The 23,182-nt window shown below is 40.6% G+C and overlaps 1 long non-coding RNA gene and 1 pseudogene across 1 annotated transcript; one reads left to right on the top strand and one right to left on the bottom strand.

Annotated features, from left to right (window-relative positions):
- The window catches only part of LOC140514462 (uncharacterized), a 66,343-nt pseudogene that overhangs the window by 18,703 nt on the left and 24,458 nt on the right, over positions 1 to 23,182 (top strand).
- On the bottom strand, positions 1,754 to 13,184 carry LOC140514486 (uncharacterized). Its single transcript, XR_011970701.1, has 2 exons — positions 11,033 to 13,184; positions 1,754 to 9,964 (listed from the first exon to the last, which is right to left on the bottom strand). It is a non-coding gene; the product is annotated as an uncharacterized lncRNA (long non-coding RNA).

Below are 23,182 nucleotides of genomic sequence, written 5' to 3'. Positions count from 1 at the left end.
CAGTAGTAACCCTAGGATTGGTGGAAAACCACATGCAGGTTTGTTTACATGATCTTTTAGGGGGAGATTTGTTCATTAGGAAATGCACAGACAAACTTACTTCTTAGATCAAATTGGTACAAATGCCTTGAGTTCCATAGCTCAGGAAGAAAGTTATTGGAGTAGGCTGAAGAGATTTGAAAGATCACAAGCTTGGCCCCAGCGTTATAAAATTAATCCTTGCCCCTAAGTTGTAGTGTTCCTTGGGACTCTAGTGTGAGAAGGAGGGAGTGCACAGGGGAGATGCCAGTGTATTAACCAAGGCACTAAAATTAATTGTATAGTAGTGTAGAGAGCCTGCAAGTCAAGAGACCTCAGTTCAAGTGCTCATTTAGCCATTAACTAGGTGGGTCATACTAGTCCAATTATTTAATATCTCTGTATCTTTTTGCTCCTGTATAAAGTAGCAACAGTTCTTATGTACCTACATCATACTCTTGTCACAGGGTGTACAGGATGTTCAGGGAGGACAGACACCTCTGAGGTGAGGGATTGTCAAACCCTTTTCAGGGCTGCTTATCCACCTCTGGTATCCACCTCTTACCCAACTCTCACGTGCAGCTTCCATGACTCTGTGTTGACCACACTGGTCTGAGAGCCAGAAGCCAGAGGGAGGCTCTTCTGAATCCCTGAGTTCCTAATTTTTGTCTTCTGATCTTGTTGCTTGATAGGGTGCCTTACTGAGTGGCAGGTGCTCAAGGAAATTGAGAATGTCATTCCATCAGTCAGCCAGCAGGCATTTACTAAGTACATACTACTGTTCTGAGGAATACAAAGAAAAAATTAAAAAGCAGTCCCTAACATAAAAAAGTTCACATTTTTATGGGGGAGATAAACATGTACACAAATGGGTACCTACAGGATACAGAACATATGGAATTAATCATTGAGGGGGGAGACATTAGCAGTTGGGGAGGTCAGGTAAGTAGGGAAGTTATTTGCTAGATGAACCTGAAAAAGAACAAAGCCAATCATATGAACAGATTTGGCTCAGCCTAGGTAAAGGAATGATGCTTACTGTAAGGTTAAAATGACCTTAGAGTATTAGGACTTTCTGGTTCTAATCATAATTAAGTTTTATCATTCCAGTAGTGGTTCTCCTTTGGTACTCTGTTAACATCATCCTTCTCCTGGGCCTTTTCACAGAGATTGTGACTGATATAGCTACCAGATGCTAGACCTGTTGAAGCCTGTGAAAGGCAATCTACCAGTTTTCTGGTGATTTTTGAAGATTTTTGATTGTTTATCAACAAGTCATATTGTCTCTTAAGGCGAGCAACCAACATTAACTTCCCAAATATCAGCAATAGACAGGAGAATTGGGGCAAATCTTTTGCTGAAAATGAGCATAAGATATCTGCCCCTGGAACCTAACTGTGGAGTTTCTCTATCTTCTCCCCTGCCTCTTTTTAATTTCAATCCACAGTGAATCATGAGAAGGACCGTTTGCTGAGGGCCATTCAAACTCTGAATAGTAGCTGGTCACTGAAGTGTGCAAAAATGTGGCAGTGCTAAAGGTGCTATTGTCTTAAAATAAGGGAAGAATAAGGCCAAGCAGTTGTCCTGACGGTAAATGATACTTTATAATCATATTAGAAGGATTTCTGTGTGTATGCGTTCAGCAGAATGTTTGGCAGTTAGCTTCCATTTAACTAGATTTATATATAGCACACAGGAGTCTTTTAAGTGCCTTCGTTTTTTTTATGGGACAAGCTTTGGTGCCGAGGGGTCTGGTCTAGGGACAAGCAGAGACTCCCTGCATTTAAGAGAGTGGTCAAGTTATCCATCTCAAGGTCCATGATTACAATAGGATCTATGGCAATGTCCCAAATGCAGCTTATCTAGACCAGTCCTCCTGACTTCCCTCAAACCTGGCCTGTAGCCTGGGACAAGCCAGGCAGACTCTCTGGGACTCAGTGACCCTATTTGGTGAATGGGAATAGTGCCATGCAACCTGATCTCCTTGAGAAGTTGCCAGTAAAAATGACTGGCAAACACAAAGGAAAACAGGAAAATGTCATACAAATACTTGCTGTTATTATTAGTAATATTTGCATAGCTTTTCCTCTGAGGCTTCACACAGTGCTTTGTTCTTCCATTCTCTAATGCCATTTTCAAGTAATATTTCTGTATCATAATCATCTTTGTGTTTAATCCTCTACAGTTCTTTAGAAGATTCCCTCTCATTCCAAGCTGAAATTTCCCTTGGCATCATCCACAGTCAGTTTTTAGTACCTGCTAAGCCCCAGGAGTCATCCTGCCATCTTTCTGGCATGATGGTTGTGTCAACATGCTTCCAGGAAGGATTTTCTAAACTTTGTATCTCTTTCAATTGCTAGCATACAATAAGTGCTTAATATATTACACCATAAAACGGTAAGAGCCAGATGACCACTTGTCAGGGGTAAAAAAGGCAGTAATGTGGAAGAGACTACTTTGATTGGGTCATGAAATGGCACTGTTGGCCCCTGACAACTTGATAGGTTGTATGGATGTAGGGAGTATGGGAGTCTACTGGAGGAGAAAGGGTAGAATAAAGCTTATCATGGATGATGAGAAGACATATAGCATTTGTATATGCCCATGATATTCCTAAGGCAGATGTATGTCTTCTCAACTTGGGCAGGGGCTCAGACTGTAAATGCCAGCCATTCCCAGTGGCTAGCATGTTATTATTGTGCAGCATTTTAGTTGTGTCCAATTTTCATAGCTTCATTTGGGGTTCCCTTGCCAAAGATATTGGAGTGGTTTACCATTTCCTTCTCCAGTTCATTTTGAAGATGAGGAAACTGAGGCAAACAGGGTTAAGTGACTTGCCCAGGATCACACAACTAGTAAGTGCCTGATGCCAGATTTGAACTCAGGAAGATGAGTCTTCCTGACTCCAGGCCTGGCACTTTATCTACTGTACCACCCAGCTGCCTTTGGGTAGTATAGACTTTTGCTAATTGTGGGTCGTTACTTAGTGTTACTTACTGATTAGAGTTATATTACTGGGAAATACTGCTCCTCTCAGGAAGATAAGTCAAATAGATGATCTTCAAGGGTCCAGCACTGCCAGGAGTGGCTGGAAAATAAATGAAAAGTGATTGGCCTAAGGTATAGTTAAAGAGTGATGGAAAGAGGAATGCTTTCTCTGAATATGGGTTTGGAGAAGAACTCTTGCCTAAGGAACCACGGTTGCTGACATGTTCTATACAAAACTTTTTTTAGCTTTGAACCATATGAAAGCTCTTGTGTGAGAAGGAAGGATTATGTTTTGGTTGTTTCTATCACGTTTGCATACTTGGGCTCCGCTCATTGGCAGTGTGTCACCTTTGAATCAGAAGGACAGCAACATATATCAGTGGGTAGCAAAATCAATGACTTGGTCTTCTTTAATGTATAGGTGGCAAGTGTTTATCACATAGGTGCCATATCTGTATGTGTGTAGGAGAAACAGCATTGGAACCAAAGTCAAAGAATTGGAATTATAATCCTGGTTTTGCCATGGGCTGGAGGTGGGCCTTAGGCAAGTGGTTTAGCTTTCTCTGCATCTGTTTTCTCATCGGTAAGATGGAAATAATACAGTCCTACCAACTCCTATTGAATTGTAGTGAAGATGCAACGAGAATGTATATGACAGTGCTCTGAAAAGCATGCTACTATCCATTCGTTTTTCAGCTGTTGTCCAATTCTTCATGACGTCATTTAGGGTTTTCTTGCAAACATACTGGAGTGGTTTGCCATTTCCTTCTCCAACACATTTGACCAATAAAGAAACTGAGGCAAACAGAGTTAAGTGACTTGCCCAGAGTCACACAGCTAGAAAAGTGTCTTAGGTCAGATTTGATCTTAGGAAGAACAATGTTCCTGACTCCAGACCAACACTCTTACCTACTGTGCCACCCTGCTCTAAAAAGTACACATTACTATACAAAAGCCAATGAATTAGAATAAAATGATAAGTGAATGTTAGGGATAAAAATTATCCTAGAGTACTCCATCTACCTTATTTTACTGATGGACAAATTGAGGCTTAGGAAAGTTAAGTGATTTGACTAATGTCACATGAATAGTTGGTGGCAGGTTGAGGACTAGAATGCAGAATGTGAGAGCTGATGGGACCAACCCCACCTGGTTTCAACAATTGGGAAACTGAGGCTCAGCACTTACCCAAGGTAATAGTTATTTAGTAGCAGCTTGTCTTACTCCACATCCAATATATTTTCTGTTCTTTTGCACCATGAAGCACATAAGGCAGCTAAATGGAATACTGGAAAGAGCACTGGGTTCTGAACCAGGAAGGTATCTTTGTGAGTTCAAATCCGTTCTTAGAAACCTTTTTGCTGTGTGACCCTGAGCAAGTCACCACCCTGTTTGCCTTAGTTTCCTCATCTATAAAATGAGCTGGAGAAGGAAATGGCAAATCACTCCAGTATCTTTGCCAAGAAAATCTCAAACGGAGTCACAGAGAGTCAGACTGAAAAAAGACTGAAAAATGACTTAATAACATAGCACATATAAACTTGGGGCTCCCTCTCAACCCTGACTTAAAGGTCCAGAAGGTGCCTGTAGGTTGCTTTTCAGAGTCTAGGGGTAGCCCTAAGGTGTTGGGGCTGTTTTCTAATGCTATGGCTTATGAGCACTACTGTTATGTTTCTTACCATGATGATCAGTTGTTATTAATTAACCCTTTTAGAAAAAGGGTTTTCTTTTACAAAGGTAGTAGATAGTAAGAACAGTTGGTAGAAAACAGCCTTCCCCCAAAGTCTGCGATACACTTTTCCATCACTACATACAGAGTCCAGGATACAAAGCAGATTCAGACTCTAGAACACATGGCAAAGGAGTAACTCATAGTTCCTGAAAATTCTGTAATTCTGAAGGTGATTCCTTTAGGTGAAGTATAGTTTTTCTGCTGGAATCTTTGTAGACCTTTGAATCTATTTCCTCATCATGTTCAGTCTTGCCCTTGACTTTCAACACAGACGTTGTCACCAGCCAATCCTGGGGCACTTCTAGGATGTTGATGGTAAGTGGTAAGGTGGAAAATCTAAAATCTTTGGGCCTTTTGCAGCTTGAAGGGGGGTCCTCCTTCAGCTGGGGTGGGAGGAGACCTAGGCCACAGATGAAATGTTCTTCTCCCTCCAAGTCCAAGTGATTCCTTTTTATCTCTTCCTCTTCTTCCTTGTCATATATTCAAGTATTCAGGTTCTAAAGTAACTCTCTGGTAGTATGTAGGTCCCACAAGGTGTTGCCAAGTCCCTCATTCAAATAGAACCATCTTCTCGTAGCATCTAGTTGAAATGTCTTTGATTTAAGGAGGTGTCCAGTCCTTATTCACACCTAGCTCTGGTTGACTGATTCTATGAAAAAGTGTTGTCATTATCATTAGATCTCCTAATTTCCATCCAGATTCTTTTTCCATCATGCCATTGTGTTTTGTTTTGTTTTTTTTTAATTCTAAAAGCTCGAAAGAATGTTAGAAGTTCATCTAGCCCAGTTAGGCTAGTTGACAGGAAAATTAGCAACTTATATTTGTATGGTGCTTAAGGCATACAAAGGGATCTCATTACCTTGAGGTATGTAGTTTAAATCTATCCTTATTTTATATATAAGGAAACTGAGAGTTACATAACAATTGGCTTTCTCATTCCCATAGCTAATTCATATGTTGAATCCCAGAATTGAAAGGGACATACAGGCCATCTCAATTCTGTCCACAATTTCTCTGACAGGTAGTAATATAGCCTCAATTTGAAGACCTCTATGAAAAGGAATTTCCTTTATGCCAAAAGAGATATGGAACTGTGTATACCTTTTGTCTCAGCAATACCATTATTTACTTTGTTTCCCAAGGTGATCAGGGAAAAAGGAAAAGAACCTATGTTTCCAAATATTTATAGCAGCTCTCTTTGTAGTGGCAAAGAACTGGAAATTGAGGGGATGCCCAGCAGTTGGGGAATGGCTAAACAAGTTGTGGTTTATGATTGTGACGGAATACTACTGTACTGTAAGAAATGATGAGAGGTTGATTTTTAGAAAAACATAGAAAGATTTCAGTGAACAGAAGCAAGAGAATGTTGTACACAGAAACAGCAATAGTTGTTCGAAGAATAACTGTGAATGACGAAAGTTATTCTGAGTATTACAGATACTCAAATCAACTACAAAAGACCTCTATGAAGAAAGATACTAACCACCTCCAGAGAAAGAACTCATAAATGATTCTGCATAGTTAGATTTTACATATCTATATATCTATATATGCGTGTGTGTGTACATATATATGAATTTATTTGTACGTGTATATGTACATACATACATATGCATATATGTAGATAGGTAGATAGATAAAAGGGTGACTTTCTTTAGTGTGTGGTAGGGAGGGAGGGCAGGAGACAGTCCTGAACTTTAAAATGTAACAAAATAATTTAATTAAAAAAAATTCTCCTGCATTTTGAAGCAGGACTACTTTTGGATGGTTCTGAATGTCAGAAATTTTTCTTTTATATCAAATTAAAATATGGAGAAAAGAGAGCAAAGCCCTGGGAGAGCAGAGTTTTCCCTGCTGGTTTCTTGCCTCTGAAACATTTGTCTCTTAATGACTCATCAGGGCATTTCCTTGTGATGACATTATGTCCTTTTTGTCCTTTAAAAGGACAAAGTTGTGTCCTTTTAACTAGCTTCCTAAAATACCTGGCATTACCCTATGCCTAGGCCACTGCTTTATTAGTATTCTTGGTGTGATGGTAGTGACAAGGATGAAATGTTTAACAGAAGTCAGGAAATGGTTTGGTTTTCCCTCCTGCCTCCCAAGTTGGGCTTTGCTAAAGCAGCTCTATGGTAGGGTCTAAGCATGCAAAAGGCCAGATTGGCTTCAGGTATAGGCACCCTAGGCTGCTGTCTACATGGTGCCATTGAGGGATGTTGAACCACTCATCTCACTGAAAGCTTCTCCCTTATTCTGTGTCGGAAATTTTTATTATTCCTTGTAGGCTTTTTAAAGAAGTGAATTTTAGCCTGGTTAAAGCTTTGAGTTAAGTAGGAGGAGCTATCACATCTATTAGTCAACACATCAGAAGAAATGTGCCTTTTTAGTTAAAAATATGCTACTGCATAATGTCACAACAGAGAGCAGGTTTCTGAGAGTTATGTTGTTGCTAAGTTTGGATGGAAAGAAAGACACTGAAAACATAGGATACCCTCTGGCTGATGATGTGACTCAGTGGGATTGATACAGCATCCTTGAAGATCTGATGCCAGAGGGAGCAGGGTTCTTACAATGGTACTCAAGGGAGGAATAGCTGGTTTTAGAGTTTTTCCCAGCTAGCCAGCCCTGTGAAAGACAGCTTGGCCTCTGCTTAGGGCCTCTGCTTATACTTTAGATTGGTCTTTTCCTATTATGGGTCCTCAGTGGGAGGTGAATGTTTCCATTATCTACTAGGTTACAGTGGGAATAAATGAGATGATAATTAAAAGTGTCCCAATTGAAAGGTCCAGGTCATAGGACCCTAGAACTAGAGCTGGGAAGGACCTCAGATTGAATATTGTCATGCAGCATCCTAGTGTAATGATAAGAGCACTGGATTCAGAGGCAACTGCCCTACCTTCTAGTCTGGATCTGCCATTTACTGTCTGCTTAACCCTTTGGCAAGTTATTTAACTTCCCTGAGCCTCAGTACCCTTAGCTGTAAAATAGGGATTACGATACCTACCTTGCTTACCTCCCGGGGTTATCATGATGATTCATTGAGACAGTGTATGTCAAACCATCTGAAAACTGCAAATATAAAGAAAGTTATTGTATGAATGGTCTCTCAATCTCAAACCCCTGAATTGAAAGAAAGTACTGGTATATTGGGCCACCAATGAATTACTTGCCTTCAATTCAAACAATCACTTTCTCTCCAAATACATGCCCTAGTTCTACTGAAATGTTTTGGATAGATATATCACACACACACGTGTGTGTGTATGCTTATGTATTTTATTTATTATATCTAGCTATCTACAACAACAACAAATCTGTATACAGTAATTTTTATTTTGGTGGATCATTATCAGCTTTCTTATGTAGCAGTATTTATAAATGTGACCTTATTCAATGCCACTCCAGTTCAATTCAGCAGATGTCTATTAAGTGCCTAATAGGTACTGAGGATACAAATGTAGTCCTGCATATATGTAGATAGATAGATAGATAAAAGGGTGACTTTCTTTAGTGTGTGGTAGGGAGGGAGGGCAGGAGACTGTCCTGAACTTTAAAATGTAACAAAATAATTTAATTAAAAAAAATTCATTTTTTTTTGGAAGAATATGACATACACACACAGATGCTAAGTATTTAAAAGCTTGTGCAAACTAATTTCGGGAAGGAAGGAGCTCTAACAGAGCTTGGGGTTGGTTTGTTTTTTTTTTTACTTTCAGGTTTGCATAGCTCTTTAAATATGTATTTCCTCATTTGATCTTTATAACAGCTTTGTGTGGTGGGTGCAATCACTAGGTGCAATTTTACAAATGAGAAAACTGAGGAAGTGGAAGAGAGGGGAAAGCTGAATCAGAGCTACATAGGTATCGAGTATCTAGGGCAGGATTGGAACTCAGGTCTTCCTGTTTCAAAGTTCAGTTCAGCATTTTGTACATTGTGCCATCACATCTAGTTAACAACTGGATGGTTGAGGAAAGGCCTTAAATGGGAGATATTATTTCTGTGATATTTTGAAGGAAGTTAGGAATTCCAAGAGGCACAGGCGAGGAGAGAGTACATTCCAAACATGGAAGGTGTCAACAGGCAATCCCTGTCACAAGACAACGTGAAAAGAAAATGAACATGCATGTGTAACCCATAGGGTTCCCAGTCTTTACAGAAGTTTACATTTTTACAAAAACAGGACAAAGGGAGGAGGGGACACCAGGAAAGAGAATGACATGAAAGGGAGAACAGCAAAGGTGGAAAAAGACAAAACCACTCCCCATGAGGAGGAGCAAGGTGGGCAAAAAACCTCAGTCTTTTCCCTTGGGAACTGCTAGACTTTGAAGATAGGAGGATCTGTTTATCTGTAAAGGACCCCAGCTGCACAAGCATTATCCCAGCCTGGCACAGACTGGCTGGCGCCTGTCTTGACTCTCAAGGACACAAGGAGTCCAGTTTGGGGTGCAACAACAAATTACGTAAGCTCAGGGGAAGCTTCAGGCTTGACACATTCAGAGCCTCCTGCATGTTCTGGGTTCAGTATTTCTGGAAAATATGGCAACTCAAAAAGACAAGTTCAGAGACCCCTTAACAGGGGCCATCTGTGCAAAGAGAAGGAGGCAGGAGATGGAATGTTATATACCAGGACCAGGTAGAAGGCCAGTTTGACTGTAATGGAGAATTCATGAAAGAAAGCAATATAAAATAAAACTAGAAAGGTAGTTGGGAGTCTCTGGAAGCCTCTAAAATGCTAGACTGAACATTTTGTGTTAAAGAATTAGATTCATTCCTTTTTTTCCTTTTGTCTTTATAGGTATATTTAATTTTATTGAACTCTTGTGGAAGAGAAATAACCTGAGAACTATGAACTTGTCAGTCTCTTAGTAGAACCATTTTGGCTTGTCTGTCATCAAAATCTCCCTTCCATTTGGCAGGAAAGAGGTTGGGGATCCTTACTACCATGAGAAAATAAATTTATTTTTAGTATCAGTTTTACCCTCACTCAGAACGAGTCTTGTAAAAAGCTTAAAGGATAAGGGGGAATTAAAAACCTCGGAAAGTTTCTCAGCATCTCCATAAAGGGCAGAGCCAATGACTTTAAGCAAATGGCATGAAGAGTGACTGAGTTACCTCTGATGTCATAGCCAGTTCCATCACCCAAGTGTCTCTCCCTGTTTTGAATCATGGGTTTCAAACATCCCCAAAAGCTTTCCCCCTGGTAATTCCAAAGCTCTTAACAAATCAATCCTAGGGAGAAATAAACAAATATGTAGAAGAGCAACAGGATATTTAGAGCATGGTTTTAATTAAAATTTTCATGTTTCCCTCTTGATGTCTTGTATGACCCATTAAATATATTGTTTAAATTCTCCATAAAAGTAAGTAATAATTGCATGCTAATCATCATTGTTTCCTCATTGTCCTTATTGTGAGGATCTCAAAACTCCCTAAAGAGGAGGGAGTTCAGAAGGCACTGAGACAGTCTTTCCTGATTTTGTGACACAGATCCATTGTAGCAAGCCCTTTTGGTGTTCCCTGTGCACAAACCCTGAGATAGCTTGTCTTCATAGTTCAGCACATAAGAAGACCCCTCCAGGGGAACATACGGAAGAAATATTCCCAAAGACACAAAAGACAAAACACTCAGGGATATCCAATCCCATACTCCTCCTAATGCCCCCACCTACTCCTTTCTTCTTCCTAAAAGCACTGCAGTGTTTGGCATGGGATATACTGTACGGTGATAGTCATCTTTCAAACACCAACAATGCAAATTTTGCTGCTTCTTGCTCCTGTGTACTGGTTTCAAGAAACTCTAGTTTTGATAAGGGCTTAGTGTATCCTTCAAGGATATTGAATTGCAGTTGCTGACTTTTCTCCCCTCTAGCTCAGTTGCACTATTTTTTTTTGCTGTGCTAACACTAATCCCCTTTTTAAAAAATCCTGTCATCCTTGTCTGTCTCTCTCCCTCTCTCCTTCTCCTCCTTTTCCTCTCCCCTCTTAATCCCTTCCTCCTTCCCTTCCCTCCCAACACATACACCCAAAATATATGTACATCTAGATATACATCTACATATAGATATCTATTTATCTGAAGCTTTAAAATATCACTTTCTTCTGTACTTAACAATATATAATGATTGGATCATGTAGGATCCTGTAAAAAAAAGTTACAAAATGTGAAACACTTACCAGTCTTAAAAAGCTGTACTACCTGTTAGCCTGCCCAAAGTGAATGTTGCATAGAAAACTCAATAAGTTTATTTAGCCATTCTGAGTTGTGATTAGTCTCAGGCAGTCTATCTAAACAGTTACCTGAAGCATTGCCAGCTCTCATTTATCATTCAGTAGATCCAGGGGAGCAGATGGTATGATGGAGGGTCATTGCAGCTCTATAGTATAGAGATGATGCCGAGCAAGCATTAGTGGAAGGAATTTAGCATGTTTAGCCTGGAGGAGAGCAGTCAGTCTTGAAGTATTTGAAGGGAAATCAAATGGAAAGGGGATTAGAATGTTCCCTTTGGCTTTCATAGGCAGAACTGGTAGCAATAATTAACCAGTGTAAGAGAGGCAAATTTTGGCTCAACATAAGGAATAACTTTCTTATACAATCAGGGTTATTCAGAAGTGGATAAAAAAATGGGTTCTTCTTTTCTAGAGATTTTAAAAGCAGACTTTGGGTGATTAGTTGTGGGAATGTTAGAGAGGAGATTCTTTGTTTATGTGTAGTTTGGACCACATGTGATTCTCAATTTGTTGATTACCTGGGTTCATTTACCTTTCTGTTACTTCCTGACATATTCTCTTGTTAAATGAGAAAAGTGCCAACTTTGTGCCTCTTTTTTTTTCCTTTGGAGAGAATGTTCCCCATCCCAGGGCATCCACAGGAATCCCAAGGTCATAGATCTAGGAGAGATCATCAGAGGCATTCTAGACCAGTTCCCTCCTTATACTCAAGGAACCTAAGGCCAAGGGAGGTTGTGACTTGCCCTAAGTCATACAGGTAGCAAATATCAGGAGTAGGATTTGAATCCAAGTCTTCTGACTCTAAAGCCTCAGGAGGTAGGATCAGGGTCCTCAACCATCAAACAGAATGGACAAGTCTCTCCATAGTTCTTCTAATCTGAGTTACCATTCCTGGTATCTTTGTTCTTCTAATGCCCCACAGTAGTTATGATCTGCTTATCAGACCTTACTCATTCTTGCAGATCATAATACTTTACTTTGAGGGAACTAGATGGTGCAGTGTCTAGAGCACCAGTGCAGGAGTCAGGAGGACCTGAGTTCAAATCTTACCTCAGACACTTGACACTCACTTAGCTGTGTGACCTTGGGCAAGTCACTTAACCCCAACTGCCTCGTTCTGGGTCATCTCCAGTCATCCTGATGAATATCTGGTCACTGGATCCAGATGGCTTTGGAGAAGTGAGGCTGGTGACCTGCACAGCCCTCCCTCACTCAAAACAAAGTCAAGTGCAAGTCATGTCATCGTTTCTCTGATGGCGTGGTCCTCTTCAACAATGAAAGATGAATGCACACAACACTTTACTTTAGTTAGGTACTGCCAATTAAGTACTCCCCCACATCAGGTTCAGCAGAGCTACATTGGGACTCATTCCTGGATAGATAGGAATCACATTGTAACTCTTGTATCAGAGGGCTCTCACAGCAAAAAAGAACTCAGGGTCACTTTGGGTAATCTCTCTCTCTCTCTCTCTCTCTCTCTCTCTCTCTCTCTCTCTCTCTCTCTCTCTCTCTCTCTCTCTCTCTTTCTCTCTGTCTCACACACGCACACATACACACACACACACACACACACACACACACACACACACACACACACACACACACACACACACACACACACACACACACACACACACACCAATCTGGAAAATTACTGATGCTGCCCAGTGTGCTAACACCAACTCCCTTGACAAGCATATAGTTCACAAAGTTAAAAAAGGAAAGTTTTATTGAAAGGTGGAAGAAAAAAAAAGTAGAATTCCCAGTAGAGTTCTTGGAATATGAAGCCCCCCTCGAATGAACAAACCAGCTGTCCGAAACACCTCTGGTGTGTGACTCTTAGGCCATCGGCTCCCAACAAGAACCTCCAGTCATTCCCAAGGGCATTGTAAAATTTTAGACATTGATCTCTAAAATAGCTTTTCTTGTAGTCAGATGTAGGCAACTCCCAGCAAGTGGTATCAGGCAGCACTCAATGGCAATGCCAAGATTTTTCCTAGAGCAAATTTTTTTTTCTATCCTCAGATGTCTGCAAAGGGGAATGCCTGTAGGGTCTCCCTGCCTGGTAGGAAGTGCAGCTTTTCTTTGCATCCCTGCTGAATGGTAACAGGACCAAATTATGGACTTCCCTTCCTTGTGGCTACTCACCCTGTTCTCACAAAAGTTTCCCAGAGAGCAGGACCATGCCACTCTCTTGTCTCCAAGAGAGAAGTCATGTCATCTAAGAAGAGGTTCAGGTATGATGACTACAGATTTCTATGTATTTTCTCCTTTAGATACCTGAAGGGAAGTTTCCCATCCAGTGGAACATTCCTTATTTGGTCCAGGAGTTGGCAAAGCAACTTAAATTTCTCCTGAATGCTCTCTTTTAAAAGAGGCAGTAGGACATATTGGAAGTAAACTGGACCCAGAATCAGGAAGACCTGGGTTCCCATGCTGCCTCTGACATCTCCTGACTGTGGAACCTTGTGTGAAACACTTAACTTTTCAGTGCCCCATACACCTCTCAAAGACACAGCATAAGTGGCAGGGACATTTTTCCTTATTGGAAATTCACTCTACCAATGAAATAATAGGTCTGATTTTTAAAATCTTCTTTTAAATCCCTCATTCTTTGATTCTGTCCCCCCCGCCCCACCCCGAGTTTCTCTTCAGTCAGTTGGACAGCATCATTCAAATCATCTGAAATTGTTACTAGCCTTAGGGCTATTGCTACATATGGTAGGAGAGATGGGTAAAGAGGAGAAGTTTCTCCAAACCAGCTATATTATTAGAGCTGGAGGTCCAGAGCTGACTGAGTTATCAGTCTCTTGCCAAGCATCTGACCCAGTCTACTATTGTCTTCCCTTTCAACTTATGTGGTTCTTTTGGATCTTAACCATTTACTTGGTCTCCTGAATATTCACTCAACAGATCCCGAAAAAAAGTCCACCTGATTCTCATTTATTTGTTTATCCTCTGACTTGTGTTCTTCTGGGTGACTTGACCTTGGGTCAAGTCTGACCTGCCTTCTATGTGCTCATCCACATCTCTGACCCATGTTACCCAGGTTGCCTAGTTCCCTAATCTAAGTTTCTGATCCCTGTTTCCCAGTGCAGAAAGAGAACAATCTGCCTGGGAGTCAGTGAAATGAATATTGCCACTTGGCTTGCTTTTCTCTAGTTAATCAACATGGATTGCTTCCTATAGTCAGTAGGTAGGTAATTTTATTGTTGTTGCAGTACTGAGACATGAGGAATAACTTACAAGGAGCATTTGACCATGGAATCCCAGAATAGCCATGCAAGAGCATTTATTCTCAGGGAGGACATGGGGCTGAGGAGTGAAAAATACATTGTTCAGTTTAGGGCAAGTCATAATTTGATAGATCCCAATATTTTTGAGCAACTGTTGACTCTTACTGAATCTGAGGTCTTCTCTAACCTCCTGATAATCTGTCTTTCAGCAAATATCAAATGAGGTGAATTGTGAAAGTTCAAGCACCGAAAAGAGAGACCTTGGCCGCCGTGTACAAACATCTTTGGGCACCATACAAACTGCCAAATTGACACCTCATTGCAGACGGCAAATAAAGTTAAATTAAGTGACTGAGGGGACTTTAACAAATTACCTATTCAAAATTGCTTTTGCAAAGCTTACCAAATTCATGGCAGCCCTGAAAGTATCTCCCTGCAAAAAAATTTTCCCCCTCTTGGTCTTGTGGCTGCTGCAGGAAAATTAGTAAAATCCACAGAATAACATTTGAACTTTTGCAAATGAGTAAACAGCCAAAATAAACAGCACTTCGGAAAAAACACACATTTTCTCTCTTTTAAGAGCAGGCTGTGCCTCAGCAAAATACCTTAAAAGTGAACTAAAAAGCTTTTAAAAAAATAAACAATTCTGCTTATGATCATAAATTGGGACCATATGGAGATGTGAAAGCTGCAAGAACAATCCATTTATGCTCTTTTCTCACTGCCTGCATTGTTTGCATGCCACAGAGAATGCTTATATTAAGTTGAGTTCACTGAAGTCTTCAGTGACCCCCCAATAAGAATGAACTCTCTTCCTTCTGGGGCTTCTTAGGCAACATTGCAGAAAAAAAGAGAATGAAATGAAGAGCAATACTTGTTAATAAGCCACAGCTGAGAAGCAAATTCTCCTTTTCAATTTCCCATCATTTTACCTCAATTCATATTTCTCCTTTAAAGTGCCATATGGCCCCAGTGAATCTCAGTAGATCAGTGATATATACCAAAGTTGAAAATATGTGGTGGCATCCTTGTGAATGGTCAGTCATTGATAGAGCTATGTTGCAATTTGCCCTCTTGTTCGGCTTCCTGGCCTTAAGGGATGGTGAATATACAGACTACCCAGAGTAGATCTGTAGTCTGTTTTCTCCTAATCAACTTGATTTGTGCCATGGTGTCATGGGTAAGAGAATGTGGATGATCCGATGCCAGCCATCATCACTAAACAATTCAGGCACTGTTTGGCCACCAGTGTAGCATGGGCAATGATAGTTTCTTTAAAGGTGAAGGGTTACATTCTCATTGTCTCTTGTGATTATCACTTGTGTTTCTTATTCTATAGAAGTATGATGGCATAATGGACAGAAAACTGGGTGTAGAGTCTGGAAGACCTACGTTCAAATTCTGACACTCATACTGACTCTGGGCAAATCACTTATCCATCTTTGTACCTCGGGTTGCTCTCTATGACTTAGCTACTGAGTTATATAGTTAGGTTTCCATGCTGAAGATAATTCTTTTGTTATTTTCCCCAATAGCACTTAATGTCTGTACCACTTATCCAGCACTTACCTAACCAGTTAAAATTAGAAAGAAATTAGATCAGACCCCCAAAGTCAATTGGACTAATCATAGATGAGAACTTTAATTGAAATGGAAATGATGACCTCGGTGCCATTACAATATTAGGCCCCTCTTGGCTGCCACAATGCAGGAATTCTTGGAAACACCCAATACCAGGGCTCTGCTTATGAGGAGGGATATGGTAATTATTTGTAAAAGGATATGTCTTAGGATCATAGCATCATAGATTTGGAGTTATAAAGGCCCTTAGAGATTCCCTAATCCAACACTCTGATTTTACAGATTGAATATAGTCCTTAAAAATGAAAATTATTTCTTTGACATATGAATATGTGTTTACTGGAGATCAAGTCAGAAAGCTTTAAATCGAACTAACAAAATAATAAAAGGATAAGGGTATAGAGAAAAACACAATAAATGAGTTTCCTAATTTTTTCTTCCCATTAGCTTAGTTTCTACACAGATATATAAGGTATTTGTGCTAATTTTGGAAAGCATTTGCACATATTTGAACTCCATAGACAATCATAAACTTCATGCTAACCAGTCTTTTCAACCTTTTAAGAAAAGCTACATAATAAAGGAGGACTAATTTATGTTTTTTCTCCTCTTCCTTCTCCTCCTTCTCTCTCCCTCCTCTCCATCCTTCCCCCTCTCTCTTTCTCCTCTCCCCTTTCCTTCCTTCCTTCCCTTTTCTCTCTCTCTTTCCTCTCCCTTCTTTCCTTCCCCTTCTTCCTTTCTCTTTCCCTCTCCTCTCTCTCTCTTTCCCTCCCCTCTCTCTCTCCTCTTTCTCTTTCCCTCCCTCCCCTTCTCTCTCTGTCCCTCTTTCCTTTTTCCTTCTTCCTTCCCCCACTCTCTTCAGTTGGGGTTCTAATGTGTAATGAGAATCCTAAAGAAGGAATGAAGAGACATAAGGGACCAGAAAATCCGAAAAGTGTCTTATCAGCATTTGAATCTTTGGGAAGTGGTTGTACTTTTTGAAAGAGTGGGTGGATGTATTCAAATCAGATACTGCCATATAAACTTCAAGGTCAAGTTTGAAGTTTCTTAGAATATTATGTCCTAAGGAGGCCCTCTCATGCTTACTTTTTTTCCCCTTTGGCTCTTCCCTGGATCGTAGGTTCTGTTTCCTTACTACTACCTCCTACAATCTTTATCTTCCTTCAATTGACCATTCAACACCATTTATTTTTTTGAAATAGATGGTTATTGATATTTTTTTATTTTACCTTGCCTAGGCTTCTTCTCCCTCTCCTACCCAGAGTCATCTCTTCTAACAAAGAAATTTTTTAAAAAGAAAAAGAGGAGGAAGAGGAAAAAAGTTCAGCAAAACTAATTTTGCATTTAGAAAAATCTGACATTATAAGCATGTTCCATGCCAGAGGTGTCAAACATGAACCTGTGGGCCTCATGCAGCTGGAGTGCAGCCTGAACCAGATTAAAATGTAATTCAGAAATGTTTAACAAAACAAATAAAAATAGAGTGAAACATAGATAATGTTACTGTATGGTTTTCTAAGTGAATATTCAGCCTGCAGAGATCCTGACATACAGTTTAGTTCTACTTCTATTTCAATTTGACATTTTGACATTCTATCCTCCCCAGCACAAAAGAATGGGAAGAGATGTCTTTTCTTGGGGGGGGGGGGGTCAAGATCAATAATTATTTATGAAATTTTCAGCCTGCAGTTTCTCCTATATCTATCTTAGTTTTGAGTGTTTGTTTCCATGTTGTGGTCCATTGGATTGTAAGCTCTTGAGAACAGGGACTGTCTTTTGCCTTTCTTTGTATCCCTAGTGCTTGGGGCAGCTAGGTGGTGCAGTGTCTAGAGGTGGTGCAGGAGTCAGGAGGGCCTGAGTTCAAATCTCACCTCAGGCACTTGACACTCACTAGCTGTGTGACCTTGGGCAAGTCACTTAACCCCAATTACCTCATCTTGGGTCATCTCCAGTCATCCTTATGAATATCTGGTCATTGGATCCATATGGCTCTGGAGGAGAAGTGAGACCTGCACAGCCCTCCCTCACTCAAAACAAAGTCAAGTGCAAGTCATATCATCATTTCTGTGATGGCATGGTCTTCTTCGGCAATGAAGGACAAACACACACACCAATCCCTAGTGCTTAGCATATTGCCTAGAATATAATAGGAGCTTAATAAATGCAAAATAACTGATTGATGACTCCTCTGTGCCAGGCATTGTGACTCATGCCATGGGTGTAAAGACAGTAAAACAGTCCCTACATTTAAGGAGTTTACATTCTAATAGAGGATACTGCATGTATATAGACAGGCATCTGCAAAACCCATAGAAAACACATACAAGGAAAGGAAGGCATGAGCAGGTGGGGTGGAAGGGGATGGAGTTGGGCACTAGGAAAGTCCTCTTGCAGAAGGTGGTGCCTGAACTGAGTCTTAAAAGCAACCAGGGATTTGAAGCAGGGGTTATGAGGACGGATGTCATCCATTGATTCACTTCTTAAAGAGGGCTCTTATAACCTCACTCAAAGTGTGAACCTGAAAAGGCCTCAGCCTAAAAGGGCCAGGGTCCCCAGGGTCTCCCATTGCATTCTGGGCCATCTCCAGTCATCTTGATGAATATCTGGTCACTGGACCCAGATGGCTCAGGAGAAGAAAGTGAGGTTGGTGACCTTGCACATTTCTCCCTCACTCAAATCCAGGTCAACTGCAAGTCATGTCATCAATCCCTGATGTCATGGTCTCCTTCAAAAAAGGACAAACACAACAACAATGAGGAGGGAATGTATCCCAGCCAGCGCTTAGGCATGGATACAGACAAGAAAGGATATTGAAAGTAAGGAGCAACAAGAGACAGCCAGACTGATAGAATGCAAAGTATGTAGAGAGGGAGTAATATATAGCAATGGGTCATGTTCAGCACAATTCAGGTGTCACCTCCTATACTTGGCCCTTGGAAAATCATCCCAGGTGTCTATGTTCTCTCCCTCTTGAGATGACCTTCTCTATAGTTTGTATTGACTTATCTCTGTGCTTGTGATACTCTGCCCCTTCACATACACACATACACACAAGTAAAATATAATTAAATATAATTAAAATATAATGTCTTTGAATTTACATTTTAGGCACAGTGCTTTGCATTCAATATATGCTTGTTGATCAGCTGATGGAAAGAAGATAAGGATTTTCATGAGGAGGCAGAATCCAAATCCTAGGGAAAGGAGCCCTGTTAAGAGAGCAAAGAAGGCAAGCATGAGAGGGCTTTGTAAAGATACAGTGTTGCTACATCCTTAATAAATGTTTATTGAATTGAATGGAATTGCTGTCACCCATCTCATATCTCCTTTGATTATTTATTGCTTTTTGGGTTTTTGAAAGATGAAAGTTGCCTCGGATTCCTTGAGCATAAGACTTCTCCTTTCTCTTAATTCAGATCCTTTTTTTCTGTCCCTTGGGTATCTCAGGCTGGCACCCTCTGCCCACTAGCAAGGATATTTGGGAAGTGCCATGGGTGGGTGCGGGCTCAAGGAGCTGGCTTTAATAACCCATATGATTTCTTGAGCTTTTTAGACCATAATAGAAATGGTATACCCAGGATGGTTGGAAGAATGAAGGAAGGGGCTGTATTTTTAGTGCCTGCTGTTTGTGGGTAACATAACTGAAAACTGTTGGATCTTTTCCCCTTTAGCTGAATGGCTGGTATTCAGGAGCTTGCACCCACTCTCTGCCAGGCTGCCCTCATGGAACTCCCTTTTTATGATGTGGGTGACTGGTTACTTGGCACCTGCCTGTCCCACTACAATTCTTCATTATTGTCCAGCACTGATGTCCAGTCATCCAGCCCAACTGGCAGCCTTGGTGTCATTGGGTTATAGCAGAGAGGGTTTATTGATGAGACTTGACTGGCGGGCTGGCTGTGAGCTTGTCAGGGCGTTACCACATTGTGAGTGAAAGTCTGCAGGCTAGGGGCTGGGTCTGGATGCTGCAAACCTGCTGGCATGGAGCTGGCATTCAGACATTAATGAACGACAGTAGCAAGAATAATGGCCAGGGTCCCATCCTAGAAGGATTCTGCCAATGCCTCCCGAGAATGAGGACTTGGCTTCAGTCGCTCTGAATCTTCATGGTGAGTTGTTGTAAGGAGAATTGTTTTAGGAGACTAAGCCCCCTGGATCTCTTGAGCCCACTCTCATTTTGGGAGATCTCATTTTACCAATGGACACTCTGGGGCTCTAACCATTCTTTGGAAGTGGAAAACAAAGTAAGAAGATGCTTGTAGGGCCCTATTATGCTTGTGCTGGGCATCACTACCTGATCACAGGCAAATTATCTAACCTCTGTGGGCCTTAGTTTTCTCATCTGTAAATCGGGGATACTAGCCCTACATACTTCTTTGGAATGGTGCAGGTTTTCTTGCTAGTGTGCTCATGTTGTTCCTTTTGCCTTGACTCTCTACCAACCCCACTCCTTCTGCCCCAAACTCTCTTGATCCATTTCTATCCATACTTCAAACCGCAGTTCAGATGTCATCTACTCCATGAAGCCTTCCCTGATGTCCAGTCAGAAGTCATCACTCTCACTTCTGAACTCCCAAAGTACTCTATCTTTAGTTGCACTCTTGTATTCTAATAATGATATTTATTAAACAATAACTTGCTAAGCACCTACTATGTGCACAGGGCTGTGTTAGGCACTGAGTTATATAGACAAATAATGTCCATAACTGATACCACACAGACTTTTAATAAGTGCTTGTTGAATGAATAAAATGACTAGCATGGTTTTACAAAGTACACTATGAACATTAGTTAGTAAGTCAGTCACATTTCTTAAGCACCTTCTATCTGCCAGGCACTGTGCTAAGCACTGGGAGTATAAAAAGAGGCAAAAGATAGTGCCTCCCTCATGGATTGGCAGCTAGTTGTCATAATCTGATAGAGCACTGGAGTCAGGAAGACTCATCTTCTTGAGTTCAAATCTGAACTCAGATATTTACAAGCTGTGTGGCCCTGGGCAAATCACTTAACCTCTGTTTGCTTCAGTTTCTTCATCTGTAAAATGAGCTGGTAAAGGGAAAGGCAAACCACTCCAGTATCTTTGCCAACAAAACCCCACATGGGGTCATGAAGAGTTGGATAGGACTGAACAAAAACAAACCCTGTAGGAGCTCATTGTCTAATGGGATCATCTCATGATTTCATTTGATCTTTACAACAGCCCTATGAGGAAGGTTCTAGTAATATCCCCATTTTACAGATGAGGAAGAGGAGGGTCAGAGATGTTTTGACTCACCTGGGGTCATACAAGATAAGACTCAAACCCAAGTTGCTCTTAATACCAAGTTGAAGGCATTGTCCTCCATCGTGATTCTCTAGATATCCTGTGCTATGGTTACTTGTGTATTTCCTTATCTTTACTAGTGAGAAAGCTTCATGAAGGCAGGACATTTTTCTTTTGCACTACTTTGGGAGGAAACTAGATGACTCAGTGGATAATAGAGCATTGGGTCTGGAATCAGAAGATCTGAATTCAAATCTGGCCTCAGACACTTTCTAGCTGTTTGATCCTGGGCAAGTCACTTAATCTCTGTTTGTCATAATCCACTGGCGAAAAAAATGGCAAACCGCTCCAGTATTTTTGCCAAGAAAACCCCATGGACAGTATGGTTCACATGAAGAGCTTGACAGGACTGAATGAACAGCAATGACAAACTACCTTGGACAGATTAAGAAATTGATAATGTATGTGTTGTTTTTCAATGAAGTAAGTCAAAATCAAAAATGTGGAAACATTTTGCAAAAACTGAAAACACTGTATAACTAGAAGAATTGCAAAATAAAGAGAGAGTAGAGCTCAGCATTACTACCTTTTTTCACTTCCTCCTTTATAGGCTGGTAGGGGGCTATAGTGTCCTTATAGAGATTACTTGGGCTTTCATAAAACACAGTCCTCAGGGCTTCACATATCCCTAGAAATGAATGGACTTGTGAATAGTGTCCTTTCTATACTGTATGTTCCTGTTAGAAGCTCTAAATTAGAAAGGGGAAGGTGGTCACATTAACAGAAGTTGTAACTTCCCACCTAACAGAGATCCAGTAACAAAAATAGTTAGTATTTATCAAGCATCTTAAAATTTCCTAGCATTTTGCAAATATTATCTTACGTTTCCTTACAGCAACTCTGAGAGGCTGGTGTTATTACTGTTATTGCTACCATTATACAGATGAGAAACTGTGACTTGCCCAGGGTCATATATCTAGTAAATGTCTATCTAAGGCTGGATTTGAACTCAGATCTTCCTGACTCCAGGTCCAGCATTTTATCCACTGAGCATCACAGGATGGGTCCATGTAGTATAGAGGCAAATGGCTTAGCCCTCTCAATGATCCAGGTGGTTAATACTCATGACCCAATCTCTTATTGTATTGAAAGTTGTACAAAAATTTGACCACCAACTAATGACTTTTTTTTTTTTTTAGCCATAGCAATTTATGAAACTGTTTGCCAACGGTTGGAGAGATGATCATTATCAGTGGGGGGTGTATTTACACTAAATAAAATCTTGATTCCTTAAAATATTGATATAGGATAATGATTGATACTATTCTGCTTACCTCATAGAGTTATTTTAAGGATGTGAAGAAAACAATGAAAAAATATTTATTGCTATACAATGGGTTTGCCCTTCGTTCCCGAAGAAGACCATGCCATCAGAGAAATAATGACATGACTTGCACTTGACTTTGTTTTGAGTGAGGGAGGGCTGTGCAGGTCACCAGCCTCACTTCTCCTCCAGAGCCATCTGAATCCAGTAACTAGATATTCATCAGGATGACTGGAGATGACCCAGAATGAGGCAGTTGGGGTTAAGTGACTTGCCCAAGGTCACACAGCTAGTGAGTGTCAAGTGTCTGAGGTGAGATTTGAACTCAGATCCTCCTGACTCCTGCACTGGTGCTCTATCCACTGCATCACCTACCTGCCCCTACAGATAGTAAGTAACTTGCCCAAAGAAACAAAAGTACTAGGTAGCTTAAGAGACATTTAAACTCAGGTCTTCTGATTCCAAATGCCCTACTCTTTTCACTACATCATTCTGCCTGCTTTTACTTCCTTCAAATCCAGTTCTGACATTATCCTTTCCATGAAGTCTCAAGTGATTTTTCCCTTCTTGAATCTCTGTCTGGATCTCTCCTAGGAATGAATCCCAACACTAATTTGGATCAAAGGGGGGAGGGGGGAGGGAGCATTTCTTAGGTGCCTACTATGTTTCAGAAATTATAAGGGCTTTACAAATGTTATCTCATTTGATCCTCACAACAACAGTGCGAAGTAGGTGCTATTATTATTCCCATTTTAAAACTCAGAAAATGGAGGAAGATAGAGGTCAAATGACTTGTCTAGGGATACACAATTAAT

The sequence above is a fragment of the Notamacropus eugenii genome, chromosome 7 (assembly GCF_028372415.1).
Source record: "Notamacropus eugenii isolate mMacEug1 chromosome 7, mMacEug1.pri_v2, whole genome shotgun sequence".
In the NCBI taxonomy this organism is placed as follows: Eukaryota; Metazoa; Chordata; class Mammalia; order Diprotodontia; family Macropodidae; genus Notamacropus; species Notamacropus eugenii.
This window is presented reverse-complemented; position numbering and strand designations above follow the sequence as displayed.